The sequence below is a fragment of the Numida meleagris genome, chromosome Z (assembly GCF_002078875.1).
Source record: "Numida meleagris isolate 19003 breed g44 Domestic line chromosome Z, NumMel1.0, whole genome shotgun sequence".
Taxonomy (NCBI): domain Eukaryota; kingdom Metazoa; phylum Chordata; class Aves; order Galliformes; family Numididae; genus Numida; species Numida meleagris.
Window position 1 is genome coordinate 18,591,891 of NC_034438.1, and position 14,886 is coordinate 18,606,776.

Sequence of the window (14,886 nt, forward strand, 5' to 3'; positions counted from 1 at the left end):
CGCGGCGCCGCCTCCTGGCAAGAGCGCCGGCCCCGGTCCCAGGCACGGCCCGCGGGCAGGGAGGCGCGGGCGGCGTGAATCACCGCTTCCTGCCCCGGTCGCCCCGCAGCACGGCGCGGATAGACCCCCCGGAGGCGGTGCGTGCCGCCGGCGGTGTGAAGCGGTGATGTTTGTTACCTGGGCTGGGGGTGTCGTGGGATTGATTAATTAATTGGTCAACTCGGAGAGAGCGTGAGGAAGTGTGAAAATCAGCGTGAGCGCTCTGCCCAGCCAGAGCAGCGAGATGCCGAAGGGGTGCTCAAGTACTGCAAGAGTGTTTGTTCCAGCCCAGCAGCCTGTGTGTCTGTGTGTGTGTGTGCAGCGTGGGCTGTAATTCTGGTGAAAGTTTTGGAAATGGACCTATGTAAAAAGTTTTGGAAATTGACCCAGCAACGGTAAGGAGGTTTAATCACGATCACTGTATTTCATGTTGCAGCTATCACCCACAGAGGTGTTGTACAAAGGGGAAGACACTGCCCCCATCAGCAGGAGCAGATCTGTCTGTAGGCAGCTACTACTAATAACCCCCAACTACAGTACAACCTCACCTACACAGCCCAGCTGCCTGCTTCCTATGATAGAGCTGCAGAAAATGCTTCTCTGCACTGAGCAGAGAGCTGAGTACATTTCAGACCAGGTGCACTGCTGTGTACTGTGAAACATCCCGTTCTGAGACTCCTGACATGCATGCTGCTGGATCAGCTACATGCGAACGTACCTCCAAGGCAGATAAATGTTTGTCCAGTGGGCTAGTTATTCCCACCTAAAATATCGACTTCTTTCACACCCACCACATTAACTTTTTTTTTCCTCCAAATGTAGAAAAAATCAGGCAAGCAAATTAACTACAGCTCCTTTTAAAATAATACATTCCCGCATGGATTAGTGCCAAATTGCTCTGTGCAACTATTCAACATCTAGGATACCAGATTTGTATCCTTTTACATTGCACAGCACATGCTCCAGACCTTTGGGTTTCTTCAAAGCTGCTGAACTCTGTATAACTGTGGGCTGGTTCAAAAACACCTCAGAATTTTGAATAATGTCCATTCCCTTTTGGCAAAAGGATAAGTCTGGATTAACATTAACTGGCAGAAGCACTTAAGGGAAATGCAGCGCTTGCCCACACAGTGGTTCATCTGTCACCTCAGCAAACAGGATACTGATACGCTGCAAATCCCTTCCTACTGAACTGTGGTTACTGTATTTTCAACATGTCATGCTTACTATAATTGCTCTATCTGATCTAAAAAAATCACATGGCACATAAAGTCAGGATTTCCCAGAATGTTTATCAATCAAAAGGGAATGTGTGAGCGCCTGCAGTGCAGCAGACACCACAGCTCACATGCTTTGTACATTATTTTTAAAGAGTGGCAACTTCAGCTCATTCTTGAATTTGACTGGCATTGACCTCACAGTGCAAATTTCATCAAGATCTATACTGGTAATAGAAGAGACTTTGTTTACAGTATGTTTGTAAGTGTGTTGTGTTAAATGCTTTTGATGAAGCAGAGAGGAAGTTAACATATGCATAGTTATCTGATGACCTTATACAATGATTTCATTGAGGATAACACACATAATGAAGTGAGGTAAAACGAATCTGTGCAATGCTGTTTTGCTGCTAGCCTGTGGCCTGACCTTCAGCAGTTCTTGAAAATCAGATATTGAGAAACTCATGTTTTTCTTCGCAAGTAAGTATCATTTTTTCTTAAGACTGTAACAGATTTTTCGAAGAAGTAAGAAAACAACAGAATGAACTTGAAGGATACCACAGTTAGGTAAAAGTAATAAAATGCACAGCTTGTTATTTATTTTCAAGCTTAAACTTCTTGTTAGCAACAAGAAGTAGCAACAACATATATTTACAACAGCACTTCGGATTTTGGAATCTTTACACAGTACCTGCCTTACCAGTATATCACAGGGCACATGAGGGGCCAGAATCCATTGCCCACAAGGTAGTCCTGTCACCCAAGGACTTTCTCAGAGCCTTCCGAGCTGACTCCCACATTCACAAGTGTAAAAGGATCTCTAAACAATGACAAAAGTCCTCATCAAACAAGCATCCCCCTCTGCTCCAACAGTTCCGAAGAGCAGAACCGTAAGGAAAGATTTCCTAAACAGTCCTGAAGCTCTAATTGAGGCCCACACTGTTGTTGTTACATACCATGGCGGAAAATTTTGTCTAGGTTAACAGCTTTTCAAGTATAACACCTCATCACCACTACGCTAAAAATAATTAAAAAGTCATCACCCATGCACTTTCGACTGCCTCACAACATTGTTTCTGACCTCTCCGTTACCTCTAGGGAAGCAGCCTGAACTCACTTCCTGGCAGGACTGATAGACTAATCAGTTTTTTTGGTGTAGGCATATGAACAACCTTTAACTTTAGTAAATGACAATTTTCAGACATTTCAAAAGTTCTTATTGTAATTAGTTAGGCCTTAATAAGAGGAGGAGAAATACAGTTTAACACCACTTGCTTTAAAAATTTGCATGCTACTTCTTGTATGCTTTTAGAAGAAAAGGAAGTGGCAGCAAATGTTCTCTTTACAGTTCACAGATTAATTCAAAAAATCCAACCTCATGTAGCTTTCAATATTGTACACAGCTAAAAAGAAATAAAAAGGCTAGAGGCTAGCAAAAAGAAGAACATCAGCCATAAGCGTGTGATGCTGTACACTGTCTGTTTTTGTAGAAGACTTGATTCTTAGCATAGCTCCTAATACAACACCAGAAATAGCTGCAGTTTTGTTGATACTCTTCTTTGGGATCTATTTCTGGGAAAACTACCCTATTGCACATTTTAGGAATGATGTCCTCTTTAATAAATGTTTCATTGTGGTTTCCATATACAGCATACTTATATTCCTAGAGAACAAAAAGCAATGCTACATTTTTCTACGAATTCAAGTGCACTTGTAGTAACCTTCTCAGTACTTTAAGTAATTTCAGCACAGCACAACGAAAACCTAAGTACAGATTCTTCTTTGTTGTCTGATCAGTTGGGATTGAGTGATGCAAAGAAGATGGAAAAGAGTTGACTCAGCAAGCACACAGCCCAGGGCATCAACTACCGTGATGCCTTAAATAAGAGCATCCTGGGGGCAAGACATGCTAGCAGCCAAGCAGTGGCGTGCTCCAGATGGGCTCGGCATGTGTACTGTCTTTTGACGATGCTAGCAGAAACTCTGAAAACCTCCAGGCTATTCTAAATAATGATGAGCCGATGACCTCCCATTAGACTCAGACCCACAGCATCTTACATGAGTTTGCTGACCATCTTCCTGGTCTTCTGCATAGTGTAAGACTGAAATTTGGAGTAACAGAATTACTGGGCTAAGGACTTCAGTTTCTCTTGTCACTACAGTATTTAGAGAGGAAAAAAATACATTCTCTGGTTTGAAGTAAGAATTTTTCCGTAAATGAGGATGTTAGTACTTAGTAGCCTTAATTGATGGCCTTTATATTCAAGTGTCTTTGACATTTTAGTCAACGTTGGTTCCTGCTATTATACATAGCCATATTAAAACTGACTCAGCATAGAAATTGCATCCATTTTCATAGACAGCCATTTCAGAACTGAAAAAAAAAAAAAAGTTGTATTTAGGTATTACTGAGAAATTCTTAAGTACTGTGACTCAAAGGCTTTCTTTGTGGAGTGTTCACATACAGTCATGTTGTTGACCAAATGAGATAATGAAGAATATTTTTGTTCAGCAACTAGAAATCTGAATGTATCCCCTCACAATCACAAGTAAGACAGAACACTCTTGATCAGATTTTGGAATGAGCATCTGGGCAGACAATTCAGCAGATTTATCAGAAGCTTTTTTGATTTTTCCGCTCTGAACACTCACTTTCTTCCATGCCAGGAATGTCTCCAAGTTTCCATTCTAGTGAAGAAAAATCCTTTGTACTGGTTAGTAGCCTTATGCACAGACAGATTGTGTCTTGAGGACCAGGACTAGTCTTTCAGAGTACAGTGAGCTGTAGGGCTATCCCAATATACTGCTTTACACAATGTCAGTAGCTTCTGCCTTTGGCTATTGAAACCACTCTTCTTGAACAGAAAATGCTGTAACCTCCAGGAAATAATAGTAGCAAAATGATAAAGTCCAGTTGTGCACAACTTGTCAATACACTCAATTATTTCTGTATCATAAAAATAAAACTACATAAAGAGAAGCACATAGAAAAACAAAACAAATTAAATGAGGGCATAAATGAATTATCACTTCTATTTTCAGAGGGCAAAAAGGTGCTTTTTAGCCAACTTCTTGTCCTTCCCTCATGGTGTCAGAGAACTTCATGTATGCTATGTAGCAATCTATTTTTATCCTACACCACACATTTCAGGAACAAAAGCATGAATAACACACTTATATTCTTACAAAATCAGGTAAGTACTTCAGAATAAGTAAGATACCTTTGACTCTTAAAAAAATATAGGAGAACCACATAATCAGATTCTCACCATGAAGTTCAGTTCCATTGTGTGGAGATGGAGAATTTACTTTTAGTGGATTTTTTTACATTTTTTTTCTGTTAAATGTTTGGTTTGCTTCTTGGAAGAAGCGCTGGAACTAAGTCACTCGTACTGATATAATTTGTGGTGGAGTCTATAAGTATTTCTGCGTTAATTATTTGCAAATTCATCCCAAGATACAGTCTTGCAGTGCCAGAGTAGTACAGCAGACTGTCAGAAAAAACTTCCTTTCACTGAAGCCAAGCAAGAGAACTTAATATATACATCATATTACAATAATTTACTGCTTTAATGACAGAGTGCATCAACATGTTTGCAGTGGGAACGTTTGTTTCAACTTCTAGCTTTTATCAAAAATCCCACAAGGCCAAATGAACTTCTGCTACCATATATCCCTTCTCAGTGCTCTTCTCCCCTCTGGTTGCTTTTAGCAAAGGACCATATCTTCCTACTAATAGGACAAGAATGTTCCTACAGTTCTCCACTATCTATAAGAATCTGCCAAAAGAACACTTGCTCACTAGCAAAAGAAGCAAGCCCTCTCAAAAAGCAACAAACCTTGCCCAAAACAAAGAAAAAGGGGAAAGCTTGTCTGATGTTTTCAAGTAGCACTGCAGCAAAACATCCCCTGCATGCATTTTTATTGTTTTCTTTTTTAACAAACTACATTTTGAGAAAAAGTCTGCACCTTTTAAAATTTCTTACTTTTCCCCGAAGTTGTAATTGTGTTCATTCTAAGACTCTCCAGCATTGGAGAGTCTTAGAATTTTCCAGTTTATATTCCAGTTTATTTTCCAGGCTGTTTTCAAATCCTATTTCTTATATCATATGAAATCTTAGGTGCTGGTTGCTCAAAATCCATTTCCCCTACAGTTTTTATCTGAGTACTATACTGCTGTTGTTTTAACGTAACAAGAGAAGGGGCAGATTTTCAAGGTAGAAAAAAATTAAATTAGCAGTTGAGAAAGTAAAAGCCATTTTGGAAAAAGTGTGTGATTCAAGTTGTCACACTCCCATGTTTGCTTTTCTATAATAGTGTCTGATCCTAGCAGAAGAGATCAAAGGATATTACGCTGTCCTTATGAACATTTTTCTGACAAGCTCAACTCTTCCAGATTATCTTTGACATGAGGATGAAAACAACAAGAAATACGAATCACTACATCTATGCATGGAAAACTTCACTGTTAAAAAGACCTACTAACAATTCTGATTTCCTACTTTCTTAGAGCATGTAATCAGAACACAAAAAAATAGCTTTTGTCAAAAAAAAAAAGAAAACCCAAGCCAAATCAAGCAAAAACAAAACAAACAAAAATACAATATGAGCCCATTAGAAACCACAGACTTCATTTTTAAGCTGATTACTGATGGTTTTGTCTGAGATTCCAATAACTCCAAGACCCAGGAACTCTGTGCTATCAAAAAAAATTTATTACCAACAGAAATTTATTTAGAATGAGCTGAAATTTGTAATCTGGAAGCCTTGACTTGGGAAAGAATTTCAGAAACCATATTTTCTTTTCAAAAGAAAGTGTCTACTCAGAAATCACCACGGAATAAAATAAAAATAGAGATGTCTGTGTGTATCAGAACTAGCAAAGCCTGTTTTTCTAAGCATTTGTGTCTCCTGGTTGACTTGACTTTTGAACTTAACAACACCTACTGGTGCAGACTGAGCTCCTATATTAAAAATTATAAATGCCAAAATTTAGAATAAGCTTCAGCTGGACTTGCCAAAGAAACCCCAGTAGAATTCCCAGTGCCTGATAAAATAAGAAAGCTGAGTGAAAGCTTTCCAAGAATTGTAACAGTCACATTGGCTCTTTTCCATTCAGATTTTCTGGTGTCTAACAAGAAGCATCCTCAAACTGCATTTTTTTTCCTAAGAGGCACTGTTAGTAGGGTTCTGTATATAGCTGCCCATTTTCACATAACATTAAATAAACTTAATAAATCACTACCTTGCTATCAGACTTAGCTAGCAGGGGTCAGTTATTTCAAAAGTTAATGCATAGCTTTTTTTCTAAGGAAAAAATGCTAAAAAACATCCTGTGTATTCCTGGTGGTAATTCTAATTTGAACCAGATTTGCACAGTATTGGTAAGATAAACTAAATGAACTGATGGCGAGAGACAGCAGCTGGAAACTAGGCTTTAACAGGGCCCTGGAGATGCAGGAGGGAAAACCTCTTAGTCTTGTCCCAGTTAGGCACTAGGAATCCTGCTGTCTTTTCAGTAAAGCAAATACAGAAATAGAAGACTCAGCTACATCTTCACTCCTGAAAGCAGCAGAAAGGACAGTAGCAGGGATTATTTTTCCTCCTTCCCTTCTATGAACCGTTCTCCTTCTCTTCACAGGCAATTAGCTGGGCTGTATTTACAGGGGACAAATGGCTACACTTCTGCACTCTTCCATGAACCAAGAACACAGGCAACCAATAAACATCTCACTTAGATTCAACATTTATTTAGTTCTTAAAGCCTCCCTCTCAAGTCAAGTGATCTCTGAATCAGCACGTGGGCTAGCAGCATGCTTTGTATCAGTGGACTCTTGTGCCCTTCTAAAGATAAAAGAAAAATGACTTTCCTGTCTGAATGGATACTCTTGGTGAATTATTCCCAGTGAGTATGTGCTGAATCAGACCCTTACTCAATAAAACCTGCCAGTCATCTATTGCATCTCCTGTCCCTTGTAACATTCCAATTCTAACAGAATGCTTACTGTTGTATTAAATGTTTGTCTAATCTCTTTTGTTTTAGTATAATTGCTTATTACTGTATTTAAAATGTTACTAGTGCCCAGAGCTCATTCAGGGTTAGATGCCATTTATATAATAGATGATGCAAAGCCATCCAGCCTGTCTTCACTCATTTTTTTAAGCATAAACTCATTTCCTATTTATGCTGCTTTTAAGAGAAAGATATTTCTACCAGTTTGATTATTTGTTTTTGTGGAAGAACACAGACACTCCCCCGAAAGTCAGATACCCGTAACTGTTATTACATTTGTGTCACAGATAAGAAACCTACAGTTTAAACTGAATGAACTATGTTAGTCATGCAGTTTCTTTATACTGGACAACGAGTCAATCATGCTTTCTGCTACACTTATGTGTCATAATGTCTCAGGAAATTATCCCAGAGGCTACCAACCCTCAAGCTGACACTGAAAGTATCAGTCACTGTTTTTGCTGTTGTGAAAAGGCCAGGCTGGGAGAGGGTTTGTTTTGGATAACAGGTATGCAACGGACAAACGTCATCCAGCAAAACCACAAGACAGCTCAACCTGCTCCTCCATGCGTCAAGTTGAAAACTCGACAAATACTGTGTCAGTCTTTCCCTTACAGCAATTTTCAGCTCTTTCACAATATTCATTAACAGTCCATTTCCCTGAAACCCAAGGAAGGATTTTTTTTCCCTTGGATTTTCTTTTAGAAAAAGCCCCAAGCCAACTGTTCAGCACTGATTTAAGTGGTGCCACAGTCCTCCACATTCACTGATGATCTCTGCCCCAACCCTTAAGGCAGATGAAGAGATCGAAAGCAGGGTAATAAATAAAACGTGAAGGCAAGATACATTACTCTAATCATTAATCTACCTGATTCTGGAGTTTATGTACTGAGGAAGATTGCCCAACGTGTTCTTTTCTACTCCTATGGGTATAGATCAAAAGGAGAAGTGATAAGAAACTTTTTTTTCATTGCTTAAAATTTTTGAGATTTCAAAAAAACATCTATACACACACATATATATATCCTGCTCTGCAGAAATGTGACATCAAAGTGGTTCAAAGTTTTATTTTTTCTTTTTTCTAAAACGAAATCACGTAAATTCTTACCCTGAAATAGCTAACAGCCTGATCATTATTCAACCGTCCTGAAATAGACAAGGCTCAAAATGTTGTACTACAGTTTCCCACATCCTGTGCAAGCATCCTGAATGCAGGATTGTTGACTATTTTCAAGGTGGGTCTCAGTTTTTTCCTGCTGAAGCTTTTCTGGTGTGGATACATAACACAGAGGAAGCTTTTCACCTACTAGCCCTGCAAACGATCTCTGTGTTTCAAGGCTTTATTTATCTATAGAAGTGGAGCAGCTGCAAGAGGAGATGCACACCACAACTGCTTTGTCTATGAGCCTTCCCTGATAACTGGGAATGCCCTTGTAGTGCTCTTCTTATAATACTCTCTATAAGGGCTCAAAATTTTTTCTCAGAGATGTTGGTACAATTCCACAAAAAGTTAGAGGTTTTAAAAATTATTGTTTTCTAACAAAAAACAGTAAGACTTCTGAACCTCTGAAGGTAATCAGCTACATTGGGCTAATGGATCTGGGATATGACCGGAGGCAATTACCAGAGGTGTGACCAGAGGAGAATGAAGGAACACTAATGGTTCCTCATTACCGCTGCAAAAGGAAACTTGGTAAGAGAACGAATCAAAAGCTTGTCTCTCAAAATGTTTGATTTCCTAACAGCAAGGAAGAGCACTGTGGAATAAAGATCTAGACTTTGTGACTCAGTTTGTCATTAAAGGCTGACTGTGCTTAATCCTAGCATAGTCATCTATGCAAAGAACAAATTTCAACAAATCAACAGGTTTTTTTTCTTTGAAACATGAAGTTCGCTAATAATCTTTTCCAGGATATCTTTTACCAGGTGAGCTACAGCTGCTCCAATTTCAAAACAACAGTTCTTCAAGAGTTTCTCATCTATATGGGTTTTAAATAAAATACCGGAATAAACCTACAGAAACATGAATAACTATTTTTTTTTTCACTGTGGGTTAACTCTTCTTTGTGTACAAACCTGTAACTAGATCCTATAGCTCCGTCCCAATATCCTACTCAAGAACTGCACTGCCTCTTCCCCACAAAACTAAGCAGAAATCTACAATCCTTGGATTGTAAGAGCAAAATCATTACATTTCTGCAACTTAAGGTGTAAATATGAAGGCAGCAGGAAGATACAGGCACTGCCATAAGAGAGTCATCAGTTGTCCCAGTCTTGGAGATTTGGTAAAAAGTAATCTGTGATTTTCTGCCAGCAGGGAGAGTTTCATAGTTTCAAAGAAAATATCTTCTGCTGTGAAATGTCTTCTGCGGTGAGGAAAAAAATACAGATTTTTTCCTCATTTAGATGTAGTGTACATGTTTTATCCTGTACTAATAACCTACTACTAATAATCTCTCTGAAGTATAAGCATTTTGCCAATAATTAAAGAGAACTTCCCATTAGTAGTTTAGGGAAAAAATTATAATTTCGTACACTTACATAACAATATGTGTAAACATTTGCTATGGCAAGCTTGACCTTAATAAAGACTAATTCTGGTTGAAAATTAAAAAAGAATCTAATGATGTTGGTTGCCCAGGGCCATCCATGCCTGTTTGTACTGCTGCACTTCTCAGTGTGTCTTTAACATCAGCGCTGTGCATCTTTTGATTTTAATTTTAAAAGAACTTGCAAAAGGCCATTATTAGTTTTGAAAGAGGGGGAAATTGCATTTCTTTTAAAATAAGTAATGATAGTGATGAATTTAACAAGAACTTTTATACAGTATCCTCCTCTCATGGCACAAGCCTCGATTAGCAAATCATATCTACATTAAATCCATTTAGATTGCACTCATTTTGCTCAACACTGGCACAAAGGAGTGCCACGGCACTTACAGATCAGCCCAGTGGTACCGTGCAACTGTAACAAGATGCTATATAGACTATAGTACCTATCTGAAACTACTAGAGCTATTTAGCCATGAAAGCTTTTCCAGCAGCAAGCCACGTCTACAAACACCAACTTCATATCTTGACAAATACATCCTCATATTTTAAACTGCTAGCCACCTAACAGCATACTAACTACTGCAGCACAGCGCTGATGTAGAAGAAAGGACTCAAACTGCCAACTTAGCAGCACCTTCTGCAGTTGTGAATCCCTGAATGAGCAGTGTTGGGGTGGCCAAAGAGGTCTCTGCATTCCCTGTGAGACTGTACATGTTCGGAGCTTCTTGTAAAATGGCTTTGGTCTGCTTAGCAAAGGTGGCTTACTCATCAGTTAGAACCAGTTTCCAAAGCACTGGTGTCCCTTCATAGCATTTTTGCTAGTTTTAAATTAACTAGTATTGTGTATGTAGCTTGATAAAGCAACTGATACCATGCTTGGGCATAACAGCATTTCATATATACCAGTTGTTGTTTTTTTTCCCAAAATTTCTCTACAAAATTTCCATGTTATGGAAAAATCATTATGACATGGTGCTCAGGTCACTCGATGATCTCTAGAGGTCCCTTCCAACCCCTACAATTCTGCGATTCTGTGATTCCTTACTTCTTGCGAACAAGACAATTTGACAAAACAGGAAAAAGCCTCTAAAAAAGTGGCACTGCAGACAGGTTTCAAGAGTAAGTAATTGCTAAGCAGACTCTCAAAAACCTACATTTATTATAGTTTCATTGGTATTTTTAATTTTTTTAAATTATTTGTTCATTAGTTTTAATTCACCAGCAATCTTTATTGTATTTTATACGTGAAAATAATACAACATTAATCTTGTCTATACTGGCCTTACTTTCACAGACCTCTCTTACATGTAGTAAAACTTTTTACTTACCTGAACACATTTATCCATCCAAAGCCTGTATTAAATCACTAGGTGCTCAAACATGGACAATGGACAAATGCCCCCTACCACCTAATTTCACATCTAATTAGTAACAGCTCCTTGCAATAAATTACTAATGTCACTACACTGCTAGGAAAAAAAAAAAAAAAAGGTTGAAGGAAAAAGAACTAAAAGTACTCAAACAGCTAAAATTGCTGAGCTGAGCTGAATTAGCTGATTTTGTCTGGACCATATTAGGAAGCACACACAGAAAATACTTCACTGCAAGATAAATTTGGGCAGTAACTTTTAGCAGCCTTTAGTAACCTCTGTGATGGGAATCTGAAAGAGGACATCTGCCTGTGGCTTTAAACAGTGATATTTCCCTAAAAGCTAAACCAGAAATCAAAGTAAGACCTGTCATGCTCCTAAGAGTATTTAGACTTACTTCAGCTTGAGAAGAACTCAATTGGTTGCTCTAATTATTAAAATGCTAAACTGAAAAATAGTTATTTCTTACAAGATGATACAGTGAATGTTTGATAACTTTACTACAAAGTTATTCCTGCAACCCCATAACATTTCTGACCAGTATACTTTATTGTATTTCCATTTATTCAGAAAATACACAAGAAAAAAGTTATCTCTTGCATAATTTATCTATATTGATAAAGTAATCCTTGTTTACACCTAAGGTTCCATGAAAAGAGTGAAAACCTTTACTTTTTCACTAGAATTACTTAAAAAATTCAAAGTATCTTTTTGTATTATAAACTACCTCTATGATCCAAGAGAAAAAAAAAAAAAAGTAAAAAAGAGGAAACGAAAGTTTCCGAGAACACCAGCCCTTTGGTTACATTCAAAGATACACATTGTACTGGTACAAGTGGAAGGACTTCACAAAATACTTTTGCTTTTAGTTAGCCTATGGATGTCTGCTTATGTTTAAAACTTTTGTTCAAACTGAAGGAAACCTAACAGAGGTATAAACATCTCCAACATGATCGCAACATTCTGGCAAGTTTCTTGAAAACAAGTCACCAGCTAAAGGGTAAATCTTTCTTAATGTCTTTACTGAACGAAGTCATGGAGAGTGTGCTCGCTTCATGTGGAGCACAAAGAAGATGTAAAGAGAGGAGGACTGTGCTTTGGTAGGAAACATCTTCACTGGAATTTGTATCTATTAGACATGAAGAAATCTATTCACCAGGATGGATCCTTAGGAAATGAAATTTTGCTAAGCTCACTGCTTGCAAAAAAAAAAAAAAAAAAGAGTCTTATTTAACATTTTTGTCTAATCGTTTCATGTGGTCATTTCATGTGGGTTTTTTACTGTCATCGGAATAGTTTTTTCATTTTTGCCAAATTAATCCAATGACAGTTTCGAATAAGGTGTTTCTTTCTGTTTTCATTTTTTTCCCCTTTATTCCTGTTATCAATGTCTGGTTTCAGACATGTTCATGTCACATGAACATGCCTGCTGCTGTGACAATATTGACTGTGGGGGTGCTACACACACAGGAGGTGCCTGACCTAACTCTCAGCTCTCACAAAGACTTCCCTCACAAGAAAAAGGAGGTAGTTAGGAGGGAAAGTGATCTTTTTATTTACAAACTGATAAAATATGGTAAAAGCAAACACAGGAAAATATGGAACTCAGTAATAGTACTGTATAGTCACATTTTAAGAGAAATTTCTAAGAAGGTATTTTCTCCGTGTCCTATTGCACATACTGTTGAAAACGTGCAGTTATGATACAAGTCTTGCAAGCAAGAGATAGAAGAAAATGCAGAAGCTGGCTGTACTTTCTGTACAAAACTGACTGCCCAAGCCATTTTCGTGGTGTTGGTGCTGAGAAGCCAAGAACCAGTGGTAAAGAACAGATGGTATAACCGTTGTTTGAAATACAGCCTTTATTTTAAATAGCAAACCAAAATACCTAACTGAAGTTGAAATTTATGGTAGGAGTGAATGGAAATTCTAAAGAATCTTCTCATCTGACAAAAAGAATAAACTGAAAAAAGTACCTGTACTTTCACAATCATCAGTAAAAGGCAGAGAGGAATCACTCTAAGTCTCTCCCAGCAGTTACTGAGAGGCTGCTGGAGAGATGTCCTTGTCCTTCACAGCCCTTGCTCCAGTCGCAGAGGTATAACACAAAATAATGCAAACTGCGTATACTCACGTTTCAGACAATGGATTAAAAATACTTTGCAGAGTAAAATACAACAGATGAAGGATTGTTTGTAAGTAAAAATCAAAGCAGAAATGGAAAAAAAAAAGCCACAATGTGATGCGATGTAAAAAAATAAACACGAAATTGAGTTACAGAAGTCATCTAAAAGCTTTCTTGTTTGCTTGTTTTTGTTTTAAAGCAAAATATGAGTAATGGTAATAGTTTTAGTCCCATTAAAAAAATTCAGCTGTAGACTTCAATATTTCCAGTGACTATGTTTTAAAATCAAAACAAAGACTTCTTGAGTTCTGGCAACCAACACTTTATTTCTCCTGCTCCAGTTAGGACGTTAACAGCTGAATGGAGCAGAACTCCTTCACAGGTTACTGAAGAAATCAGCTCACATAAGTGAAACACAAGTCCTTTGAATTTTGCCAAGAGAGAACAGATATTTTACAATACTTTAACATTCAGCCATGGGAAGTTTCAAGTTAAGAGAAAACAAATTTTTAATACGCATTTCATTTATATTTTAGGTTCATTTTTAACTTGGACAAAAATATACTAATGCCAATTTTTTCAGAGGAGAGAGACTGAGTAAAGTGGAACAGGAAAGCAATAGTTTAAATTCAACTACTGCATGAATTTACAGGTACGTTTTAATATGAGGTACAAAGACAACGAAAAAATAGATTATGAAGAATAGGACGGGTGAATGACAGTCTTCCAGCAGGAGATAAATACAAATAACAACTATCTTTTGGACTGCAAAGGAAGCACATGCAAATCATGAAGAGAGACCAAGAGTGAGTGTACTACTGAGAGTATGAAGCTCTAAAACATATGTGAGCCCTTTACGTTCTGCCTGCTTACTCTCAACTGTGTACCTGTGCAATTCATGCTATATGTCATTTGATTCCTGAGTTGACATGGTCCTGGGCAACATGCTCTACATGACCTTACTTAAGTAGGGAATTTGACTGGATCTTCAGAGGTCCCTGCTTACCTCAGCCCTCCTATAATTCTGTAAAAGTCCTTAAAAGAACTATCGGTTGTTTCTGATGGCAGCACTCATACCAAGCTTCCTGCATGATACTAGAGGCAAATCTCCCAGAGGAGGGGACACAAAATGTCAAATGCAACTTATCACGAACATTCTGTTTAATTGTTTTCAAAGTAATTGTTGAAGATAATGAAATGCAATGAAGTACATATGAGCTAATATTGAAAAAGAATAAGATTAGCTATAAAACAAGGACAGATCTGCAACCTGATCATACTCCAGAATAAGAAAATGAACTTTCCAAAAGGAAACAAGTAGAAAAAGGGAAGGAGTCCTAAATGAAAAGCACTTATCAGATAATAAAACTTTTCAAAGGGAAAAACACAGCAAAGCCCCTTCTCCAAAAAGTTCCAGGGCAAAACTCACGCTGATTGCAACAGATCAAAATTTCACTGAAGAACCACTCCAGAACAAATAATAGTGTTATAAGGAATGATTAATAGAAGAGGCAAAATGACAGTGTTGTTCGTATTTTCTCTTTTTAGGATTTGAAAGTTAAGGTGCTAC

The 14,886-nt window shown here is 37.9% G+C and overlaps 1 protein-coding gene across 4 annotated transcripts in view; it reads right to left on the bottom strand.

The window, feature by feature from the left end:
• PDE4D (phosphodiesterase 4D) overlaps positions 1–14,886 on the bottom strand; it is a 606,949-nt gene that overhangs the window by 50,753 nt on the left and 541,310 nt on the right. The gene's annotated exons all lie outside the window — the stretch shown is intronic.